Below are 25,514 nucleotides of genomic sequence, written 5' to 3'. Positions count from 1 at the left end.
AATTACAATATAGAATTATTTTGTTGAAACTTGTTGCACTGATTTTCTATGGTGAATATTTTTGGGAAATACTATCATGCATCAACACATTTTACTATATAAATGCTTCAAAGAAATGGTACCTAAACTTACACAGTGGTTTAGCAAAAGTTTTTTTCCTAGTTGCATTTTTTTGATTTTGAAAAGCAAAGAATCAGCAATCTTGCTTTTAGGGTTTTGCAAATATTTGCATCTAATCGTTGTGTATCCTGAAAGCATTATATGTAGTTTCATAATGTTAAACTTAGCAAACGTGTGTACAAATTTTTATACCGGAACCACTGTCAGTAGTGCAGTGTGAACATACATTTTTTCCTTAGAGCGCTCACCCTAATCACCCTTTGTATTAAATGAACTATAAATACAACATTAGCATGTGGCCATAAATCTTACCTTAACTGCAGCAAATGCATTACCTGATCCATAATGTGGTCCTGTAATCTTGCTGCTAAAGGGTTTGTGCTGCAGGGGGTTAGGCTTACTTGTCTCAAGGACAAAATAAACCTGAAAACGTGTTGTCTTCGACCCCAAACTATATTACCTGGGCATCAGGCTAAAGGAATTCCACACCCCTGAGTGTAGCACAGTTTGTGCCGCAAAGCACTTTGTTTCTAGCAGACCGGAAGTGGGGGGGGATATCGAGTGAAAGGAGAAATTTTACTTTTGTACAAACTGAACAAGGGTGACCACAGAGCCATCCAGTAACTAATAGAAGGTTCAGGATTTGAAATTGGATCCAATTAATCAGAGGAGAAAAACTAGTCATCTGCAGAGGTTGAAACCAAAGGATGAGCGTTCTGCCCAGAAAGAGGTATAAATTAAAAGTAGTTAATGGGGGCCCAAGAATTAAGACTTCTCAGACTCCGACCAAAAGACTGATAGATGGGCGCCATGGAAACAGCCCGAGTCATGAATGTAAGAGGAACCATTCAAGTGCTGTACCACAATGAAAATGTTAAATAGAATACAATGGGCAACTGTGTCCAATTTAGCCAAGAGATTAAGGTGGTTAAATAGAACCACCACCGGTAATAACCTCATAAAGTGTAAAGTTACGGTTATAGTGACTGTGATCTAACTGGAGTTAAAAGCAAGTAGGAAGCACTGGAAAGAATACATTATGTTATAGTAAAGACAGCTGTGGTAAGCACAAATAGGGGGAAAATTCAACACACACCAGATTATCCCCTTATATCAGTCTCAAGATAGGGTGCTCATTCTCCCGGTACCCAGCTACCATGAGTACCCCACCAAACCACTGCAAGAACAATCTTTCAATCCCATTGAGGAAGAGCACACGTCGAATACAATCAAAAAACAAGAAGTGCAAAGTGCTCATTAAAAGGTTATTTTTGATTAGAAAAACATGACAGCAAACTTGTTTCGTTCCTTTCACTAAGGAACTTCTTCAGGGCAGGAGGAAGTGCATATTTTTCCCAACAGGTATAACAAATCATTTACACTTGCACTTTTGTGTGACAAGACATCAGGCTAGAAGTGATACACATGCTGCTTCATTACCAAGTGACTGTATCCATGAATTGATATGGAATCACAAAACTAGTAGTTTTACAAAGTGGGTAAAAAATGCACATTCTCTTGCACCGTAGAAGTTCTGTAGCAGAAAGGAACTAAGCGTGTTTGCTGTCATGTTTTTCTAATCAGGAATAAACTAACCAGTCTAGTTAGCACTTTAGACTGGTCGATATTTGATTATACTCCGAGACGTGCTCTTCCCAAATTGGATTCACGGATACATTATTGTTGTTAGGAGACAGGTGCCGGAGAGCCTTAAAAAATATATAACATTTCCAAAGATATTTAAAAGAAAGGCAGTTCAGAAGTCCAAAGGCGGTTAGGATTTAGCCTTTAATTTTATTTACTTTTTTAAGTGGCTAATGACGGCAAACTTGAGAGAGAGCAGATGCCAGAGATTAGAAACAGTCTGGATAGACGTGTAATCACCCATGTGGGAAGAGGTGAATGTTTGTTAATTTGCTACAGAGGGAAGAAGAGAGAATAGACCTGGGGGACAGTTGGTTTTAAATAAGGGAATTAACCCCTTCGACGCTGATGACGAGCTGGGCTCGTCATGGCGGAGCCCAGCTCGTCAAGTAACATGCGATTTACGAAAACTCAGCGCAGGAGCGGAATTCCGCTAGCGCGCATGGAGTTAAGTAATTCAGGGTGTGGTGGTGAATGAGGTTAAAGTAGTAGAGTACCAGGGAGAGATTAAAGATAGCAGGAGATCCATGAGACAAATAGAAAGAATTTGGGTTATCTGGTAGTGCGTGGTGGTTGTGGATTCTTAATATGCATACAGGTGGAGGGGATTATTTGCCAAGAGATTATATATTTTGTATAGTATGGTGGGCTAGAAGGATTTACCACAGGAATAAGTGTGTGATGTATGTTCATTAGTAATAACATTCTCTGGAGAGTTTCCACTAATTATTTTATTAAAAGGTCATCTTTGCTGTTAAAAAGAAATACAAGGATTGTGTGCAAGGAGTTTGAATGGTTATCAACAGAAATGGCAGTGCACTTGAATCAGAGAAGATCACAGTGATATCAGTAAAATGCTGAACGTTATGAGTCCAAATTGTCTGTCTGAATAAGGTTTCTGGCAGAATGATCCAGCTTGCCCCTGGAAAAGTCAGATTGATAACTGCCTATAAAGTCTGAGAATTTACGTCTGAATTGTTATATAAGATAGAGTCGTGGGGAGATAGTAGGGCAATGGCAGGGCACTAGGAAGCAGCTGGGAATAAGGAATAACTCCAAAGGGCAGCAAGTATGGTATGGCAGAAAAAAATAACGGGGGGGGGGGGTCAATGTAAGAATGATTCCTACACAGATATGGTTGATAACATTTGAGCAAGGTACAAAGGAGTTCTTTGGATGAGTCAACTAAGTGATGGGGTGGAAGTAAAGCCCACAAGTGTGGGAACCTCATGGACTGCCGCCCCTACCCCGTCACAATCTATATATTCTAATCTGGCTGCTCACTGTAGTCATTTCTCCCATTTCTTTGCTTCAATCCTCCTTCTGTAAGCGTTTTGGGCCTCAAGCATTTCTCTTCTTTAAGCCCTCTCCTATAGAAGTCTCTCCTGTGGACATCTTTTTCTATGCTCATTACACTGCATCTTTGCCATTCACTCTTAGTCTTATCCATATCACTGTGGCGCATAGCAGTCAGTTCTTGCAACTAAATGCAGGAGGCAAACCCGTGCTGCATTTACACCCAAGGGCACATCATAGGCAGAATGCCACCCTTATAAACATCATTATGCCTGTTGAGGGACGTTTCACCTGTTGGGGGGAGGTGGGGGGGTGCTTTTTGGCCAATTCTATGCTTACAATTAACAAAAGTAGAAACGTCTATTGTGCTGAATTTTTTTCGTGTATGAACAAAGCAGAGAACACTATAAAAAGATCAATCACATGAAGAGTATTCGTTTTTTAACATTTAGCTTTGACAAACTGGTCTCAACAAGTGCATCGGGCCAATTGGGGGGCAGGGGGGATGGAGCGGTGGTAAAATAACTACTTGAGCAGTAGTAGTTTATTATGTACATTTAAAATGTCTTACAAAGAAAAAAACATTGGCAAAAGCCGGTCATAAAACAAGGACCAACATTCCTTTCAGAATGGTGTGTAGGTACGACAGACTTACAGATAGAAACATTTATGGCAAAAGATTATGAGTATACCAGGTGTATAATAGTTCTGCCAATTATTTACCATGGACACTACAATAACCAAGTGATAGGAAAATTAGGTTTATAATAAATAAGATTTAGTACTTTACAAGTAGTTTAGAGAATGTAGTTGCATACTCCCTGCTGTTGTGCGAGTGCATTTCAAATTTCAAGCAGCACGCCATGTGCAAGGAGACTAAGCAACTATTTGCAATCTGTCATACACAAGATCCAAAAATGTAATTGGTTTTCCAATGCAACAATTTGTTTGCAAGTTACAACAGGACTCGATTGCTTCTCTTTACTGTGTGAGAAAGTAACATTATGAATACAGACGCATGGTACTTGCTGCGTATATCTTGTAACTTCATATTCTGTAGTTCTTATAAAGCTTAGGCTATCTGAAGGCCTCCCAGAACTAGAACCAATATCGCTTTCGTCAAATCACAAGGAAGGGGGAACTAGTTCTTAACAGCTAGGTTTTCAAGGCCTTACGGAGGAGAGTTCATGGTTCAGTTGGCGTAACTCAAATGGTAAAGTGTTCCAAAGTTTGGGGGCCATGTAGGCCACATTTATGACCTCCCTATCGAGACCTTAAAATCTTGGGGCCATTCTGCCGGGGTGCTGAGGATGATCTGAGAAGCCAACCTGGAATATTTGAAAAGGCTAAAGGTCTGAACAACGAGGGGCCTTTGTTGTACAGTACTCGGGGAATGATGAATAAGTATTCAGATAAAATGTGTTCCTAAGTATTGTGCTTAAAGTCACAAAATCTACAAGATTTCGATAGCAGATCATGGTTGACCCAAGGCCATTCAGTGGGATATAAAGGAAACAAAATCTTAGATATTTCTGTTTAGCTCTAGCTTCAAGATTGGAATAGGTGTAATGATGCCTAACCTGAAGATGGAAGTCCTGGAAAAGGCCTATAGGTTTGTAACGTGATACTTCAACTAGGTCCCCCATTACAGACGAGGCACGATGTACATTTCTTTTTGTTCTTTGGCAATTGAGTTTCGTCATGCCCAATAGATTATGTAGGGGAGACCTACTTTAGCGCCAATCAAAGAGAGTTAACAAGTTAGTGTAACACTAACTAGTGCACTGCTGGCCAATTGCGCACAACTGGCAACATTGTGGCTAGACTAGTAAAAAAAGTTATAACCGCTCTAACAGCTTAGTGAACGCAATTGCTTCCGCCAGAAACGCTCGCCAAATGTACGGCAGTGGCATGTAAGGCAAAACAAATATAACAGCTAGAACCCGTTTTGTTAAATGTAATCTGTGAACTCTTCCTAGTGCCAAACGGCCTTTCGACCTACACCTGCACACTGACAGTACTTGCAGCGTTGTACACCAGCAGGTGTCAACTCACAACCACATACTTTGGCCAGTGAGGTGAACAATAGAGGGTCCTCTGGTTAAAGTGGCATAGCAACGGTAAAGTCGTGGCCGAAGCAGTACTTCGACAGCTCTAGTCTGAAATTGTGATACTACAGCTCGGGTTCTCTGACAGGACTACACGCATCACTGGACAATCTACAATACAAAACACAATTTGCGCATAACAATATACCTCTAGTGTCACAGTATCAGTCTATTAAATAATACCACCAACACAACAAACGTGTGGTTAAAACAGTTAAGAACAACGACGTACACTGGACAAGAGATTGAAAATTGTATTTAGTGGTGGCATTAAACTAGATGATCTAATTACATATCTTAAATTAATTTAAGATACATCGTTCCCTTAACGCTAACAATAGGTGAATAGGCCAAGAGGAAAAACAAGCTTATTGCTGTTCAATGTGAAGAAGGGGTTTGCAGCATAAGGACCCACTGCCATGTTAAAACAAACAGTACCCTACATTAGTGTGCATTATGACATCGGTGATTCCAAAAATAAACTGCCAAGCCAGCGCAGAGACACACATCCTGTTGAAGTCAAGCGTGCAATACAACTACATGGGAAGGGTACAACGAAACAAGGTACCATGAGGTTTTGTATGTATTAAATAGAGTAAAATCCAACTGACACTGTTGTGTTTTGGGCCTGAAATTTCAGCAGAGATGTAACAGCCCCCCGACAACGACCACATCTTAAGGCTGGGAGGAATCCGAAAAATAGTAGCTGCTCAATCTGGGCATCAAGATTCCTCACCGACCAGTCTTACAACCAGTCGCTCGTGCACCCTCGTAAAATCTTGGATTCCAGTCCCCAATGCCTCCTCTCATCGCAGATGACACCCCAAAGGACAGAAAACGCTCTATACTGAGAGAAGCGGCCGTTGGAAACAAGTCCGCTCTCCGGTGGCTCGCACCTGTGCCCGGCGATCTCTCCTCGGCTGGGATGGGGTCTTCTCGCCGCTGCCTCGTCCGCTGCAAGCCGCTCGCCTGCTCTCCCTCGAATCCGCTTCCCGGTCGTTGCCCTCTCCCGTCTCCAGAGCGCCCGACAGGAAACAGACGTTTTCTGGCAGCCTGCAATAACGATGCGTCACTTCCGGCAGCCGCTCTGCAGCTCGAGCGTCTACTGCCGCCTCTGGAAATTTCTCGAAAGCGCACAATAAACGTGTACTACCCGCCCAACCGGTATATCACTCAATGCCTGAAGCTGAAGCTGGAGCAGTCACCCGGGGCGCCTTATTTGAATTACGTATTTGTATCTTTTTATACATCTGTACACTGTAGCCAATCCTGATATTTTTTAGTGTTTAACATTCCGGGTATCCATATTTTTTCAGCCACCTCTTGGAAAAACGTGAAACTGCTATACGTGCATCAAAGGTTCATATTTCTTACATGCCCACCGGGCTAACCACGATCATATACGTAATCCTGTTTTTCAATGATTTTCACTTTTCTAAAAAGCAACATGACAATATATTTAAATAGGATCGTAGTTTTAAACGTAGGGTCCTAAAATGGTGTTCCAGGGGAAATCCTACCAATTTTTTCGTACCTCTCTGTAGTGATGAAGGTCCACACAGGAGGTTGTAATTAGGTAAGATTTATTCAAGCAGGTAAGAAGTAAAGTCCAGAACATCAAACAGTTAAGTTGTAAATCAGAGCCCCACCAGGAGCAGCATGTCAGTTGCTCAGCCCATGTCCAACTGTCACTTTACCTCTGTGTCCCAACATTCCGAGGCTCATCCAGACTCAAGTCAAGTCAAGTCAAGTCATAAAATTTATATAGCGCACTACATACCCAGAGGGTTTCAAGGCGCTTAGGAAGGGGAGGAGGATTATTTGTCAAAAATCCACGTTTTAAGCTGTTTTCTGAACGCTAGGTGATTCTGGGTGAGGCGAAGGTAAGCGGGGAGTGAGTTCCATGTTCTGGCAGCCAGGTATGAAAAGGATCTGCCTCCCATGGTGGTCTTGTTGATGCGAGGTACAGTGGCGAGGGCTTGGCTGGAAGAGCGAAGTTGGCGGGAGGGGGTGTAGAAGGACAGTCGAGAGTTGAGGCAATCTGGTCCGATGTCGTAGAGTGATTTGTGTGCGTGGGTAAGCAGACGGAAAGTAATCCTCTTACTGACGGGTAGCCAGTGGAGGTCTTTGAGGTGACCAGAGATGTGTTCGTTGCGTGGGATGTCTAATATGAGCCTGGCTGAGGCGTTTTGGATTCGTTGTAGTTTCTTCTGGAGTTTAGCGGTGGTACCTGCGTAGAGGGTGTTTCCGTAGTCCAGTCGGCTCGTGACCAGGGCATGGGTGACTGTTTTCCTTGTTTCGGTGGGGATCCAGCGAAAAGTTTTTCTGAGCATGCGAAGAATGTTAAAGCAGGAAGAGGATACGGCGCTGACTTGTCTGTTCATAGAGAGTGAAGAATCCAGGATGACGCCAAGGTTCCGTGCGTGGTCTGTCGGGATGGGTGCATTTCCGAGGGCTTCCGGCCACCAGGAGTCGTCCCATGCAGAGGGGGATTTACCTAAGATGAGGACTTCTGTTTTGTCTGAGTTCAGTTTCAGACGGCTTTGTTTCATCCATTCGGCGACTTCTTTCATTCCTTCGTGTAGGTTAGTTTTGGCGGTGCTGGAGTCCTTGGTGAGAGATAGGATCAGTTGAGTGTCATCCGCGTAAGAGATGATGTTGAGGTTGTGTTGGCGGGCGATGGCCGCGAGGGGGCTCATGTATACGTTGAAGAGGGTGGGACTGAGTGAGGATCCTTGTGGTACGCCGCAGATGATTTCAGAGGCCTCGGACTTGAATGGTGGGAGGCGGACTCTCTGGGTTCTTCCGGTGAGGAACGAGGTGATCCATTCCAGTGCCTTTCCTTGGGCACAGAGCACGGGGACTGGGCTGAGCAGGAGGAGAATAGTACTAAACCTTAGAGATGCAGGATACCACATATCCCCTTCCCTTCCAACGGAAGCACAAATCCAATGTATGAATAAACTATAGCGAGAGAGAACCAAGGAAGAATCAACTAGGAAGAACAACAGAGGAACAGAAACAACGTCAAGGAAAAGAGTAAGCAAAGTAGAGCGAAGAGACAGGTGGAAGAAGGCAAGGGGGAGGTAAAGAGCAAGTGTACACAAATGGGAAGGACCCAAACTCTCCAACAACGAATACAAAAAGGAAGCAAAGAAGTGACCTACTAGAAGAGAGCAAGAAGATAGGTGAAAGAAGCGAAGAGATAAAATGCACGAAAGGAAAAGACGCATACCCTCCGGGAAGGTGTAAGGAAGGAGAAGGAAGCAGAGATAATACGAAGAAAACAACCAGAGAACAGAGAGACATAGGCAAACCAAGAACTACCCCCAAACATACCCACTGCCCAGGCAGGCAAGAAAGGAAGGAAGAACAAGGCATGACGCAAACCGGACACCAGCCTAGACACAAACACAAAGAAGTGGGAATAACGGATCCCTTCCAGAACAGTGAAGAAATAGAAAGACAAAACAAATGAGGGAAGGCTGGAGAAATAAAACAACAAGCAATGTAAATCCAGAAGCCAAGGATGAGAATTATGTATAACATCACGAGGAAAACTGGACATAATGAAAAACAGAGAATAGGCAAAGTAGATACATACAGTATAACTATTACTTCCCCCCATTTTCAATTAGACAGTAACAATACAATATTAGTGTAATATTGCGTTATACAAAACAGCAAAGTAACTGAATGTAGAAAGACAATATCAGCCAATAGGAATGAAACCCATGACCGTCCTCTTCTCCTATGCAAGAATGTGAGGAGCATTGTAAATGGGACTATGAACCATAGTGTGAAAGCCTGAGAAAGGACAACCCCCATGTAGAGGTATAATGTAGTGCAGAGTAGAAATGGGTAAAAAACCCATAAGACGCACCCTGAGTGAGGGTAGCCATGTAAATGTAAATGGGAGTAAACCCAAGCAACGGTGCCCTGTGGAAGGGTACCTGTATGAATGTAAATGGGATTGAAACCCATGGAACGGTGCCCTTTGTAAGAGTGAGAACCGTGTGTAGCCCTGAAGGCAAGAATATGTGGGCAAATGGGGCTTGTACCCATTCCCATCCCTGTGTAGGGAAACATACAAAGTGTATTGAACACAAAGCAAGTAAGAAAAAATGTGTGCATGAGCTAATGGGGCTAGAACCCATTGCCATCCCTACCTAGGGAAGAAACATAGTGAAAACAACCAATGTATTCATGTAAATAGAATGATGAACCCCGAAGGTGAGTACCTGGAGTCCAAGGCGGTTAAACCCACCATAACATCCCATGGTAGATAAGTGTGAATAAAAATAATTCCAACTTGAAATGTACAAAAAACCAAAACATGAATGAATGCTGCCTAAATATAGCCAAGCATATCATAGTCATAGGTACTGAAAGGGTTAATGTTTGTTGACTGTTGACGTTTTAAAGGTGGTAGTGTCACAGTAGTCCTGTGACACCCTTTGGAGTTCGTAAGTACCAAGCTTTGAAGAGATACCAAACATCTGACCTTGTAGAGTAACTCACTAACGGACTGGCAACTCAGAGAAGAAAACAAGCATGAAATAAGGCCCCACCGGAGATATGGAGAAACAGTATTCAGTGAGTCTGTAGTGGGCCAAGAAAGCGCAGTCACAAGTTGTTCTCACTGTGTGTGCCAAATGTTTGTTTAAATAGCTTTAAAACTACATTAGGGAAGTCCCAGCATTTCGAAGAGAAGATGGAGAACACCCACGTTAGTTGAAGCCATCCGCCTTTAGGCATGGCAAACAAGAGAATCCACGAACTGCAGATTCCGTGCAGCCGACAACTGCAAAATGGCGGTACAAAAGGGGGTGGTAATGGACGGAGCATCTGAACCAATCAAACACTCACACCCAGTCAAAAGATCTGGGTTTAAATCCATCACCGTTCTTTAGCCCACTCTGCCACCCCAGTTCAGACATGGCTATATGCAAATCAGTCTGACCCTGTGCCTCATGGGAACAGTCCAGCCCGAACTGCCAAGCCATGCCTTCCCTGGACCGGAAACAAGCTTCCGAGGACCGGTTTCTGGCATTCCAGCCGTCTTCAGCCCCGCTTGCTTGAATCCAGTGGCAAAGTGAGCAAGGGACTCAAAATGGCGGCATGCACGATGCTCTGTGTAGAATGGTTCCCAGCGCGTTCAGGCACCCAAAATATGCCCCTCAGTAAGAGTATGGATGTCGTCAAGGAGGCTTCTAGACATTGAGATGATCTGCGAGTCTCTACTTGAGGTAAGCAGCGTGCGCAAAGGCTAACGACTAAATAACGGTTTAAACAGTCAGAAAGCCTGTCGGACCATGTATTGTGTGAGGAGAAAAGTGGTGTAGAATAACTCACCACAGATAGTGCAGAGAAAACGCAAAGCAGTCCTCTCCCTCCATCGCTACCACAGTCATCAAAATGCGTGTGGAGAGAGAGTAGAAACACCGATCAGTGAGGATTTGCATAAAAGCAGCAGAATGACTCCACTGTATGCCGCATTGAAAGATTCCATGTTGTAGAGAGTAAAGAAGAAATAGTTCAATAACGTACAATTTAGATGGCATTAACTCCATGGCTGCTAAGGCAATTCCCCTCCTGTGCTGGGAATTGCTTATTTTCATTGTTTTATGACGAGCTGGGCTCGTCATCAGTGTATGAGGAGGCTACACCATGACGAGCCCAGCTCGTCATCAGCTTGGAAGGGGTTAAAGACCAAGCCACACAGGGATAGCTTGGGTAGTCGACTACGGCAGTGCTGGTTTTAGCACACTGCTGAAGGCACAGCATGGAGGGAAAAGTCCCCACCTCAGAAACACAAAATGACCAAAAATTGCAGCCTCTTGTACCATTCCTCAGGAATTAAGGCATAACGTGCTCAGGATCACACAATGTAGCCTGCGTAACACAGTGTCAGCCACACAGTTCCCAGTCAGACACAGAAGACTCTCATGATGAGCTTAGTGTAAAATGCAGGCAGTCCTTTCACAACAACATATTGCCACCGTTAAGAAGTAATGGTGAGGTAAATACCTGTCTGAAAGTCCTTTAAAGCATAATACAGACTGCATTGGTAAATCTAAAGTTTGTGAAAAAAAATGACAATAGCACGGCATACTTGTTTTGGGGCTGTCTGATGGAAAGACATAGGGGCGAAAATACAGAGTCAATAGGTAGTAATACATTAGAGCACTAAAACTCAGGGCTAGGGCTGTCCGGTGGTGAGCACACTTGTGGGGCTTAAAGGCATAGTGCTTCATGCTTACTTGTTTCTTGTTGTCTTCTTTGGTTTATTCAGAGACACTTGTTTCTTCTTTGATAATGTAAACATTGTTTTGTGTTAAACACTCATGTTTCTTGCTCGCATTTGTTCATTTCCTGTGGATGCCTCCTCATGTACTTTTTGTTGTAGTTGCTGCTGTAGTCTCAGTAGATTCCGCCATCTCCAGGTCCACTTGTACGTCAGGTACCTGAGATCTGCTTGTAGCTGTAGGTTCGTCACCAACTCATCGCCATAAAATGTAGTGATGAAGCTCCAAACAGGAGGTTGTAATTCAGTAAGATTTATTCAAGCAGGTAACAAGTAGTTTCCCAAGCGCCATCAGCCTTTATTTCTGTTAGTTCTTTCCCTAAGTTAGTAATGTTGCGAATATATCCCCGCACATCCTTCCTTTTGTCAGGAATATAAGAACAACACTGTTGAACTTTTAACATGTGTCAGACTCTGCCTCCATTCACTAGAAGTACATCTAAAGCAAGTCTGTTTTGCAAAACCATAGATCGGATAGCAACCATTTCTGTGTCGATAGCAAGAAACGCTCCAGCAGTATCAGTTGATAACTGATCAACTACAGTTGAAAGCTTCCGAATTTTTTGTGAATTTAGGATTACTTTCACAGAGGGTATTATAATAGCAAAAATATCAACTATATTTAAGCAGCACTGATTTCCCTTTTCAAGCGATTTTGTCTTTGCTCATTGGTTCCACTGTTTTGATTCTTATGATAGATTTTTGGTAAAACGATACCCATTTAACAACATTGTGAAGAGCTGGCCTGGTATACAATGTCCACTAATGTAAGTGGGCACCTTGCACCAGTCCAGACAACCCTTATGGTGATTTAGGAGGTCTCAGACAATCTTAGGAAGCTATCCAAATGGTAGCTGTGGAGAGCAGCCTTCAGGCTTAGTCTTGAAGGAGTGTAAAGCAGATTATTGAACCAGAATGCAATCTTATAGTATAGATTAACCCCTTGCCCGCGGCCGGAATTCCGCTCCTGTGCGGCACATTTCGATCACTGGCGTGGTCATGACGGCTGGGAGCCGTCATCAGAACACGAGCATTGTGTGCCATGACGTCTCCCAGCCGTCATCAGCATCGAAGGGGATAAATCAAAAGAGAACCACACACTAGTTATAAAAATATGTATTTACTATATAACACTATCTAGTATGTTACAGTATCTCTTACATGGAGATAGACACAAAGCACACAATACTTTAGCAAAGAAATCACAGTAAATAGCCCTAATACACAGTAGGCCCCAGGGGGGACCAAACCATATACTAAGGAAGTGATATATGAACCATGACTCGAGTCAGGACAATGTTGAGAGGGCGTAAAATTGCTGAGGCCCCAAGGAACCACGCAAGGTGAGTAGATAGGGACCACACGGAGTGCTTGTGTAGTGTGTGAGCAGGATTTCGGGCTCCCTACAAGTCATTTTTTTTTTTTTTAAACCTTTTTTGATAAACATGGAGATACAATAGCAGTCATACGGCCACATCAGGTCAGCTGGCAACACTTCCAATAATCATATCAGGATGAATGAATACACAGCCCTTCAGCCAACAACCCTAGGGCCCGGCGGCAATTAAACAATCATGTCATGTCGTACATTACATCACAGGATGAATAAGGTTTTTGTTTTGTGTTTTTTGAAAAAACCAACCAACCAAAAAGTAAAGAAAATAACTGCAGAGGCTAAACGGAAGGCAGATACATAAGTGATCCTTCTGGGGAGGGAGTACCACATCCACAACTGTTACATAGTCTGTAGGAAGAGCAGACGGGAGGGGGAAAGGGGGAAACAGAGATGGCCAGCAATACATAGACAAAATCCAAACTAGAAGGAACATCACGCTAAGGGAAGTGTAACACCTCCTGTGGAGGCTCAAATGGGGGGGTACAAATTTCACCACGATATTGGTTCCACTGATTCCACACCCTCCCCCATTTCTTGGGCCTGCCCCGAGCAATGTAGACTGTTTTTTCACGAAACATGCACCAGTCCATGTTTCTAGACCAGGCCGACAGACTGGGTGCCCTTGACGATCCCCACAATTGAGCAATGTCCCGCTTAGCGATCATATTACCCAAGGTCGCCCACTGCGTCTGCGCCACATTATGATCATTGGGCTCCCACACATTCAATAGACACCTTCGGGCCTCAGGCAAAAGCGAAACACCCGTCACCTCAGTCATAATACCATGCACACGATTCTAAAAGGACGCTACCGCCGGACATTCCCACAAAATATGAAGGAATGTACCCACCATGCCACACCCACGCTTACACAAATCATCCGAGACATACCCCATACGCAACAAGCGAGGACCCGTCATGTACACTCGGTGTAGGATTTTTAACTGCACCAATCTCAGACGGGCCAAGATTGCTACCTCCTTCGGGGAGGATATCGCCGCCTGCCAGTCCTCATCATCAAGTTCCAGTCCATCGCCGGTCCAGGCCGTACGGAGCTGTAAAAGAAGGTCTGCTCGGTCGTTTATCAGCTTTTTATATATAAGAGAGATCGTACTGTCTGGGACGTGGCCATCGAGTACTCTGTCCTCCAGGGGTGAGGATTCTGGAACGAGCGTGCCAGCCGGAAAAACAGAGGAAAGGGCGTGTCAGACCTCTAGGTACCGAAAGTATTCTCGATGACTGAGTTTGAATTCTAGTTGCAACTCTTCAAAAGACTTTATCTTGTCTTTCCGCCAAAGGTCCCCCACCTTACTAATCCCAATAAGGTCCCATTTTTCGAAACCCTTGGTAGTCCACAAATTGCCCAACCTCTCAGCTGCGTAAAGTGGAGTCGCTCGAGTGAGAGTGTCTGCCAGCCCATAGCAGCATTAACGTTGTACGAGACCCGCACCGCAACTCTGGTAGGCCCAGTCAATGCCACATCGGACCGTTTGGAATAAAGCGCCCTGTTATAGTCTCCGCCCGGCAGCAGCCATTTATCCATAGCAAAAGCCGGGTTAGAAGCTGGACCATACATCGCATGGTTAACCTAGCTCAGTTGTGAGGCCCAGTAATATCGTCGTATATCCGGCAACGCAATACCGCCATCATACCAAGGCAACGTAAGCTTAGCCAAGGCAATCCGGGGACGTCCGGCCCACAGCAGTTTCCTTTGTAGGCACTCGATCTCGTGGAAGTAGCTGGAAGGCACTAGATCCAGTGTATTCTGAAGCGCATACAAAAATCTGGGAAGGGACATCATTTTGAATAAGGCTGCTCTGCCCACCAGGGACCGCGGCAGTCTGCTCCAGGCTATCACATCTGCTTTTAAGCGAATAAGCGGGGGGAGTAAGTTGCGCTGATACCTGACAGCCAAATCACGCGAAATATAGATACCTAAATATTTAAACCCGGTGGCCGAAATTTGTATTGGACAGTTGCGCGGTACGAGTGGAGTATCGTCTGTGAGCGAATACACACAAGACTTACCCCAATTGATGACCATTCCAGAGTTCCTCCCAAAGGAATTAAGGACATCGAACAATACCCCCAGAGATTTCCGAGGGGAGGTGAGGTAAAGGAGAATGTCGTCCGCATAAAGTGAAATGCGATCTTCAAAACCGGGGGTCCACCTGATACCCTTGAGGGACGGCTCCCATCGCAACCAAGCGGCCAAGGGCTCTAGAGCCAAGGCAAAAAGCAGCGGAGAAAGAGGGCATCCTTGCCGAGTACCCCTCCCCAGAACAAAGGGAGCCGACACTCGACCGTTAACGACCTCCTGTGCCAGGGGCTCCTCATAAAGTAATCGGACCCACCCGATGAACACCGGTCCGAAGCCAAACTTCGCCAGAGCCGCCCATAGATATGGCCATTCCACTGTGTCAAATGCCATAGTGGCATCTAAAGAAACCAAAATGGCTGGCTCACGTCGCGTCTCCGCTCTCGCCAGCACGCCATGAAGACGGCGTAAATTCAGCGCGGTATTACGGGCTGGAATAAAGCCAGACTGGTCTGGGTGCACCAAATCTCCAATCACTTTAATCAGACGGTTAGCTAATATTTTTGCCAAAACTTTAGGTTCCACATTCAGTAGTGAAATAGGTCTATAGGAGGTACATAATTCATGGGGTTTTCCCTCTTTAGGGATCACCATGATAGATGCTAAGCGTTGGTCACGGGGAAGCGAGCCCCTCTCCCTGGACTCCAAGAACATCGAGCGAAGATACAACGCCATTTTGTTCGGACACAACTTGTACAGCTCGATGGGTATGCCGTTTGGGCCCGTGGCTTTTCCAGAGCGGATGGAGCGAATAGCGAGCGCTACTTCATCAGTGGAGAAATCCGCTTCCATTAGGTCTCTGTCAGAGTCGGACAGGCAAGGCAAAGCGATATCCCTAAGCAAAAGATGGGAGTCTTCCTCCGGCCGGTCCGAGACCGGTGCGTACACTGTTCGAAAGTGGCAAGCGAACTCCTCCACAATCTCCAACGGATCCGTCACACGTACACCATCCACTCGCTCAACCACAGGCACCACACGATTCAATCTCTCCCTCTTGTCCAACCAAGCTATCAACTTCCCCGCCTTGTCACCCACATCATACAAACGGCCCTGTTGTTCTCGACTCATAGCTTTCGCGGCATTCGTGACCAAGGCTTTATAATCAGACTGCTTCAGTTGCAAAACATGGACTTTTTCACGTGTGACCCCACACTCAAGATCCCTCTCCAAAGCCACTATATCAGACTCCAGCTGTTCAACCTCTCCATTGTGGCGCTTCTTAGAGCTGGCGACTAGCGACAGTGTCTGACCCCGTATCACAGTTTTAAAAGCCTCCCATAGGGACACAAACGAAGACACCGATCCCACATTGTCAGCGAAGTAGTGGTCTATAGCTTTAATCACCCCAGCCCTGGACTCTGGAACACGGAGATGCCAGGGATTAATTGGGGCGACCCGGCCCCCTGCGTCTAAATGGAGATCTATATGGATCCATAGCTGGGAGTGATCCGAAATGCCTCTAGGCAAATGTCGGGCCTCTCGCACCGTCGTGGCCTGGGCTGCGGGCACAAGAATATAGTCAAGTTTGGCTAAGCTCCCATGGGCCCCGGAGTGGAAAGTATATTGGGCCTGCCCTGGGTGAAGCATCCGCCAACAATCCACCATGCCAAACGTTTCCAAGAAACCACTCAGGCAGGACTGCGATGGTGTAAGAGCCCTGGGAGGATGTCGATCTTCCAGGCCATCAACCACTGAGTTGAAGTCCCCTCCAACCACCAGAAGCCTCTCAGGAAGCCTCAATACCAATTTCCCCAGGTCGACAAATGTGGTGGCCTGTAAACCCGGGGGGACATATATCGAGAGGATGGCAACCGTTCTCCCCTCCCACCTACCAACAATCGCCGCATACCTTCCCCTGTCATCCAATATCGTTTCATCAATCTCCAAGGGAAGGGCACTACGGATCATAACACCAGCCCCTCTAGAGCCCGAAGTGAATCCCGAGTGTGCCACCAATCGGTAGCCCCTCCGATTCTTTGCATGGAACGTGTTCCCCACCAGGTGCGTTTCTTGCAGTAATACAATGTCGGGGGAATGGCGCTTCACATATTGGAGTATAATCCCCGTTTTATTTTGTCCCCCAAGCCATTGACATTGCAACTCAAGACTCTCAACCCCCTACCCCCATCCCAAAAGTGAGTAGGCGGGTCCCCCAAACCCCACGAAGGAAACACAGAATAAGCCATACAACAATACGTAGCCTCAAGAACAATGCAAACAAGAAGAAGAAAACCCCTCCCCCCTCCCCCAGGATACCAGAACAACAACCTCCCACCCTGCATACCTGCAATAAAACCAGAAAACCACCCCATTCAGCAGTGTGCCTGTCGCCCTACCCCAGAAAACTAAACTACAAGTAGAAAAGGAAACACCCCCGGAGGAGGAAAAGTCCCGAACTCCCCGCCGCCCCAGGGCTTGTCTTTAAGAATGTCATTGACCGAAAAAAGGGATAACAATCCACCATAACACGATACAATGGTACCACACGCCGGTGCCCCTACTCCTCCTGGTCCCGTTGGCTGCCTTAAGCACCTCTGGATTGTTCCGCATTGTCCCGTGGCATAGATAATGTGTCCAACCAGTCACTGACCACCTCTGGCATATCAAAGAAGAGCAGCCGCTCGTTATGTTCGATGTACAATCGGGCGGGGAAAAGCATAGCATACTTCATGCCCAGGTCTCTTAATCTCCGCTCATCAGAAAATCCCAGTCTCTGCTTCTGCACCGAAGGGGTAAAATCAGGGTAAAAGTTGATGGACGCATTCTCGAACTTGGTGGGGCCGCTAGTCCTCGAAACCTGCAAAATGGCGTCCCTGTCCCTGTAGTTAAAGATCCGTGCAATGATGGGTCGTGGGGAAGCCCCCTACTTGCGTCTGCCGCCCGGGACTCTGTTGGCACGCTCCACCGCAAAAAGGTTACTCATGCCCTTAGGGGAGAGGTAGTTGATGATCAGATCTTCAACGAGTAAGTCCGTCGATTGATCGGCTGAGGACTCCGGAACTCCGACTATGCGGACATTATTGCGCCTAGCACAACTTTCGAAATCCTCAAGCCGGCGGGCAAACTGGTCACTCGAGGTCCGAAAAATCCGGATCTCAGTCTGGAGTTCGGAGACATCAGTGGTGAGACTGGCTGTCTTGACATCCAACGACTTGACTCTCTCGTTAGTCTTGGCCAAGTGCGCCCTGATCAGGCCCACATCCACCGCCACCGTGTCGATCTTGGCTGCCAAGGTTTCGTATTGTTGGCCCATCGATGATTGTATGCTAGCAATGACGCCCATCAAGTCTCGAAGAGTTGGCTCCCCCGACTCAGGGGGGCCCCCACCAAGGTCCTCCGGGGTTTTGCCAGTCCCGCTGGGCGAGCCCTTATTGCGTGCAAATCTGTCCATAATGATGGTCTGAGTCACGCCACTGCGAGACACATTCTTGAGGGACCGCTTGTCACTATCAGACTTGGCCGCCATGGTGGGTTGCGCGCCCCTCAGGGACTTTTGGGACCTGATGTAACTGGCTCCCCACAAGGAAAAACCACGAGAGACTGAAATGCAGGGCATCGGTGAAGATCAGTCAAGCGGCTGCGCTCACAGGCCAGCTTGATCACTAGGCAGCCACCTCCAATCTTCGTAGCCAGAGAAAACGAAAACGAAAGTAGACCACGGGTAGCTGTCCCCTACCACAAGCCGTTGTTGTTCAACTACTTTCGGGGTGCTCCGGATGCCCAAGTCCCAGGATGAGCAACGGTGTAGGCCTCTAGGCTTCAGGAAGGAGTAATTCGGGCGTCCGGCATCCGATTCAAAATCTGAAAAAGGTCTTTCAGATCAGGAGAGTCTTAGCTATTAGAACCCATCGTCAGAAACAGGATTTGCGCCAGGATAGACGGTGGAGGCGGAGAGGGTTTCAGGAGCTCACGCGACCATCTTGGATGCGCGCTAAGCTCCTCCCCGTACAAGTCTATGTGCAAGTCACAGTAGGAATTTTAAAGATTAGAGACCATTTCCAGTGGATCCTGAAGAAACCCCTTGGAAGACAGAAGGTTGGAGAGCCACCTCACTCGTGGATACTGAGGTACCCAAGTTACCTATCCCAGGGAAGCTGGGTGCATAGGGGTGAAGTGGTGTCGGAAACCGCCGTCAAACCCAGTGGAGGATTTCAGGTAAGTGCCGCTGCTGGAAGAGGAGAAAGTGTCCATGGGAATCCAAACCTAGATTCTTGAAGAGGAGTGTCTGAAATCAGAGGGGACAGATTTTATGTCACTCTGGAGTGATCAGGAGACTTGGAAGACGAATGACCTCCGATGTTGGGTGTTTCAGGATAGATGACGAAGACCATGACTCTGCAGCTGCGAGGACCAAGCATTGCTGAAGATGACCAGGAGCCGGGTGCGAGATGTCCAACAAAGGATGTAGAGTGCTGAAGGGTCGATGTCTGGCGGGAGCACCAACAAGCCTTGGCAAAAGCAGCCCATGCAGGAAGTCAAGAATGTGCACGGTTGGGACCAGCATGGCCCAGGAGACTCACCACAAGCAGGGAAGTCAGGGCAAGCCCGAGTACTCAGAAGACACCAAGGAAAATAAAGATAACCCTCAATTGGACCCCCAGGCTGGAGGCGCAGGGATCGCAAGAGGACCTCGAGCAGCTCACGAAAAGGATCAGGCCATGGTGCCCACGAGAAGATCTTGGTGGAAGAAGTTGCCGAAGGTTGGGGCTACTTGGAGCCCAATGTACTTGTCGCATAGTTGCCAACAAGCACATGCACTTGCAAAAGTACTCATCGCACAGGGGTTCGGTTAATGCAGGCCCCTCAAGGGATTCTAACTTCAGACTTTGTGAGAGGGCAGCTCAGGCTCCGGGAGACGTAGATAACAACCACCTGTGTTGTTGAACCCTTCGGAGTCCGTAAGAGCTCGAGATCAGCAGAGCAGTCAGCAGTGTTGAGGTGCCTGTGAATGCAGGGAAGTGACTCCTTCACTTGAAAGGAGATTATCTTCAAGTGTCTTTGATGCTCCACAGGTCCTGTACAGATCCTGTATGGTGCACAGGCACAGATGAGGCCGCAGACTGAAAGGGAGAAGAAGTCAGTCCCAAATGAAGTCCAGCGAAGTCTAGAGTGCCAAGACGGTAGAAGTGCACTGGTTTTATTTATTTTATTTATTTGCTTATATAGCGCTGGACTCGACCCCCGGAGGGGTATCTCCGCACTTAATTCGCTGATGTTGCCAGATTCGTTGATGGTGCCAGATTTAGTGCCTCTAGAAGGTGTAAGTGGGGAGCTATGTCTCACAGAAGAGATATGTCTTGAGTGCTTTCCGGAATGATAGAAGATTGGCATTTTGTCTCATACTGATAGGGAGTTTATTCCAGATGGAGGGTCCTATGTATGAAAGTGCTCGGCCGCCCTGCCTGGCCTTCTTAATGGGGGGAATTTTTAGTAAGGATTAGTTTCTTGATCGCAAGAGACGTTCCGGTTTATGGATTTGGAATTTCTGAGTCAGGTATTGGGGGCCTGATCCGTAGAGACTCTTATGTATGATGCAGCAAATCTTGAAGTTGATTCGCTGATGTATGGGCAACCAATGGAGCTGTTCCAGTAGGGGCTTAGAGGGTGTTCTCGAGGGAACATTGAGGACCAGCCTGGCCGCAGTGTTTTGGGCCACTTGAAGACGGTTGAGCACGTATTCATTTGCTGAGATGAAAAGACCATTGCAATAGTCCAAGCGACTTATTACAAGGGCCTGAACAAGGGTCTTTCTGTAATCGTCTGATAAGAAGGGAAAACCCTTCTTAGGAGACCGATTGTCCGGAAACAGGATCCTGTCACTAGGTTCACATGTTCTTTTAGAACCAGGTCTTGATCCAGTCTTACTCCCAGATTTTTCACTAATTGCTTTGGGCAGGGGACGGGTCCTAGCTCAAAGGGCCACCAATCCGGTGACCATAGGAGATTGGCTTTCCCGAAGAGCATGACTTCTGTCTTGCCGACATTACACTGGATAATAGTAAACAACAGAAAATGCACGTGCTGCCAATCAATTACCTGCCTTCTTTTGGCTAAACATTAGAGGTGAAACAAATGTTTATTTTGACCAAAAAGTGTCATTTATTTATTTTATTTTGATTAGACTCATTTAGTCATTTTTATCTCAAAGGAATCACGTTTTTACCAAGTTCATTTTTAAGACCTTATGTACAACATAAACAACAAATAGCATATATTCAAATGTATATTTTTACAAAAATCGAAAAATTGAAAAAGGTTAGACAGAAATAGATCACACACCTTCAATCATACAACTTTCACACCACACTATATACACAATATATACAGACACATCGACAAGAAACAATGTGAATTATTTCAACAGTGTAATCAATTGGATTACAGTAAAGCCCAAAAACATTTATATTTTGTAAGAACTGTTCGATGTTTTTCACAGTTTTAGATAATCTTTTTAGGCTTATAGTGTCTACGCGTTTCGAACTCAAAAGAATAAATGAGTTCTCATCAGGACCGAGGTCTGTGAAAGAAAAAAGGAAAAAGGCTTATTGGTTTGCTATAAAACTCTGAAACTACACTGCCTTTTTCTACTGCCAGCCACTGCATCTTACCTCTCAGTTTAAGTAGAAACCAGAAGACGTATAGATATGTCCGGGTAGTCGACCATCTATCACAAGAAACATACAGGATACCGTCAATTACTAGAGCGTGTCTCTTTCTCAAAAAATCATCATGCATGCACACACCTCTTGATCAAACTTACATAGTGCAGGTGACTGATTCCTGCGAATGTGTGCGATGACTGCCTGCGGAGTGAGGTCAATCTATGAGGCCGGTGGGTGCGGCGAGTGCTCCCGGCGGCGGAGGGGCGTGAATGGGAGTGTGTAGTCGGCGGATCTGGGCTCGCCTTTACGCCATAAGATGAATCAGTAGCTCCGGGATTCTGGCCCACGCTGAAAAAAATGACGATCCGAATTAATCCAGGGGGCCTGGGGCAAGAGTCTATCTGTCAGGCGCTTTGTGTACGAGGCAATGCGGGTCTTACCTCCATTCAATCGCGGCAGTGCGAAGCGGTTGTCCGTAGTTGCTGCTTCGGCGTCCTCGCTTTGTACTACTTCCTGGTCCGCAAAGGATCCTGGGCGATGTAGTCGGTGTGCTGTTTCCTTTATTTTTATATTGTAGTGCAAAGTGCCAGGACGAATGGAATTGGCTCGCGAATTAAGGAATTGCGTACAACTTTGATTTTGACATTATGCCTCTTGTACTTTGAAAAGCTCTCGTTCCGTGATGCTTGTATGTGTCGCGCGATCAATGGGGGCTCGATTGAATGTGCTCCATCTGTTATACTTATATTCTGCGTGTTCAAACGTGCGCCCACTCAATACATCGTGAGATGGTGGTGGCCCCTGTGCTGCGATCCTCCTGTACATTTCGGATTCTCAAAGAACTTGATGAGATTTTAACTATTGATGTGTGGGGATTTGTGGGAATTGTAGTATGCGCCCACTTGATGTCACGTGAGGCCATGGCTGAAGTAGTTGGTGACTTCATTGTCGGGCTGAGGCCGATGTATCCATGGTTACAGGTGATGTATGATGTAAGTTCAATTACTCGCATTGGTGGTGAATGCAGGCATCAGTATGTGTGTTACTCATGATGATGATGAAAGACAGAAAATGTATACTTTGTTATGTCCATTGTTGTTAAATCAAAGTTTGAACATTTCTGACATCTCATTCAGTCCGGAAAAAGCTGTATTAAATTTGACGATTAACAACGCTTCCATTTTTGTTAATTTTGCGTTCAAGTCACCACCTCTGGCATCATTTTCAAACTTTGCGATGACTGTCCAACTTAAATCAGTCTCTCTGTGTTGTTTTTCCTGCCAGTGATTCACTAGAGGTGCCGTTGCCACATTGTTGCGAATTCTTGATTTATGTTGCTGTATTCGGAGGCGAACCTCTTGGTTTGTTTTTCGAATATATGCCAGATTGCAGGGGCATATAATCCCGTACACCACGTACCGTGATTTGCAGTTGGAAAACTTGTCATGTTTCCAACTAATATGGTTGTATGTGAAGACTGTTCCTTCTATCGTGGTGTCGCAACATGTGCATGTCCCACATTTGTGGTGTCCCCGGATCGGTGGTAAGTTTAGCATAGTCCGTAAATCTAGATTTGTCTTTTTGGGCAAAGCAGCTCTGATCAAATGATTGGCAACACTGTGATTCTTTTTAAAGGCGAAGAGTGGTTCTTTTTTGAAAGTTTGATCCAAATTTCGTAACAGATGCCAGTTTTGTTTTACTACTTTTTTCAAAGCATTAGAGTTGGGACAGAACGTAGAAACGAACGCGGATACCCGAAAAATCTATTAAAGAAGTCTGCAAAAAGAGCATGGTGGACTCCACGCGACACCCTCTTGGAAAGAACAACTAAAAAAGAAACAGACAGGCTAGTCTTCGTTTCTACGTTCTGTCCCAACTCTAATGCTTTGAAAAAAGTAGTAAAACTAAACTGGCATCTGTTACGAAATTTGGATCAAACTTTCAAAAAAGAACCACTCTTCGCCTTTAAAAAGAATCAGTGTTGCCAATCATTTGATCAGAGCTGCTTTGCCCAAAAAGACAAATCTAGATTTACGGACTATTCTAAACTTACCACCGATCTGGGGACACCACAAATGTGGGACATGCACATGTTGCGACACCACAATAGAAGGAACAGTCTTCACATACAACCATATTAGTTGGAAACATGACAAGTTTTCCAACTGCAAATCACGGTACGTGGTGTACGGGATTATATACCCTGCAATCTGGCATATATTGGAAAAACAAACCAAGAGGTTCGCCTCCGAATACAGCAACATAAATCAAGAATTCGCAACAATGTGGCAACGGCACCTCTAGTAAATCACTGGCAGGAAAAACAACACAGAGAGACTGATTTAAGTAGGACAGTCATCGCAAAGGTTGAAAATGATGCCAGAGGTGGTGACTTGAACGCAAAATTAACAAAAATGGAAGCGTTGTTAATCGTCAAATTTAATACAGCTTTTTCCGGACTGAATGAGATGTCAGAAATGTTCAAACTTTGATTTAACAACAATGGACATAACAAAGTATACATTTTCTGTCTTTCATCATCATCATGAGTAACACACATACTGATGCCTGCATTCACCACCAATGCGAGTAATTGAACTTACATCATACATCACCTGTAACCATGGATACATCGGCCTCAGCCCGACAATGAAGTCACCAACTACTTCAGCCATGGCCTCACGTGACATCAAGTGGGCGCATACTACAATTCCCACAAATCCCCACACATCAATAGTTAAAATCTCATCAAGTTCTTTGAGAATCCGAAATGCACAGGAGGATAGCAGCACAGGGGCCACCACCATCTCACGATGTATTGAGCGGGCGCACGTTTGAACACGCAGAATATAAGTATAACAGATGGAGCACATTCAATTGAGCTGCCATTGATCGCGCGACACATACAAGCATCACGGAACGAGAGCTTTTCAAAATACAAGAGGCATAATGTCAAAATCAAAGTCGTACGCAATTCCTTAATTCGCGAGCCAATTCCATTCGTCCTGGCACTTTGCACTACAATATAAAAATAAAGGAAACAGCACACCGACTACATCCCCCAGGATCCTTTGCGGACCAGGAAGTAGTACACAGCGAGGACGCCGAAGCAGCAACTACGGACAACCGCTTCGCACTGCCGCGATTGAATGGAGGTAAGACCCGCATTGCCTCGTACACAAACCGCCCGACAGATAGACTCTTGCCCCAGGATTAATTCGGATCATCATTTTTTTCAGCGTGGGCCAGAATCCCGGATCTACTGATTCATCTTATGGCGTAAAGGCGAGCCCAGATCCGCCGACTACACACTCCCATTCACGCCCCTCCGCCGCCGGGAGCACTCGCCGCACCCACCGGCCTCATAGATTGACCTCACTCCGCAGGCAGTCATCGCACACATTCGCAGCAATCAGTCACCTGCACTATGTAAGTTTGATCAAGAGGTGTGTGCATGCATGATGATTTTTTGAGAAAGAGACACGCTCTAGTAATTGACGGTATCCTGTATGCTTCTTGTGATAGATGGTCGACTACCCGGACATATCTATACGTCTTCTGGTTTCTACTTAAACTGAGAGGTAAGATGCAGTGGCTGGCAGTAGAAAAAGGCAGTGTAGCTTCAGAGTTTTATAGCAAACCAATAAGCCTTTTTCCTTTTTTCTTTCACAGACCTCGGTCCTGATGAGAACTCATTTATTCTTTTGAGTTCGAAACGCGTAGACTCTAAGGGCCCGATGTAGGAGCCTTAATACCGGTCGGAAACGGCCGATTTCGGCCGTTTCCGACCGGTAAATGGCCATTTGGTATGTAGGTGCCCGTTTCCGAGGGCATATGTAGGTAACTGCACATTTACCGAATCGGTAAAATTACCTAATCGGTAAAATACCGATTCGGTAATTCTACCGAATCGGTAAATTCCTAATGTAGGTGGGACTCTTCT

The 25,514-nt window shown here is 45.7% G+C and overlaps 1 protein-coding gene across 2 annotated transcripts in view; it reads right to left on the bottom strand.

Annotated features, from left to right (window-relative positions):
* The window catches only part of DNAJB6 (DnaJ heat shock protein family (Hsp40) member B6), a 510,499-nt gene extending 504,314 nt beyond the window's left edge, over positions 1–6,185 (bottom strand). For both annotated transcript variants that reach the window (XM_086941496.1, XM_086941497.1), the window contains exon 1: positions 6,065–6,185. The gene's annotated coding sequence lies outside the window, so the exon portion shown is untranslated. The remainder of the gene's footprint in view (positions 1–6,064) is intronic.
* Positions 6,186–25,514: the final 19,329 nt, after the last annotated feature.

The sequence above is a fragment of the Lissotriton vulgaris genome, chromosome 10 (assembly GCF_964263255.1).
Source record: "Lissotriton vulgaris chromosome 10, aLisVul1.2, whole genome shotgun sequence".
Lineage (NCBI taxonomy): Eukaryota > Metazoa > Chordata > Amphibia > Caudata > Salamandridae > Lissotriton > Lissotriton vulgaris.
The sequence above is the reverse complement of the archived record's forward strand: the minus strand, read 5'-3'. Positions and strand labels throughout refer to the sequence as shown.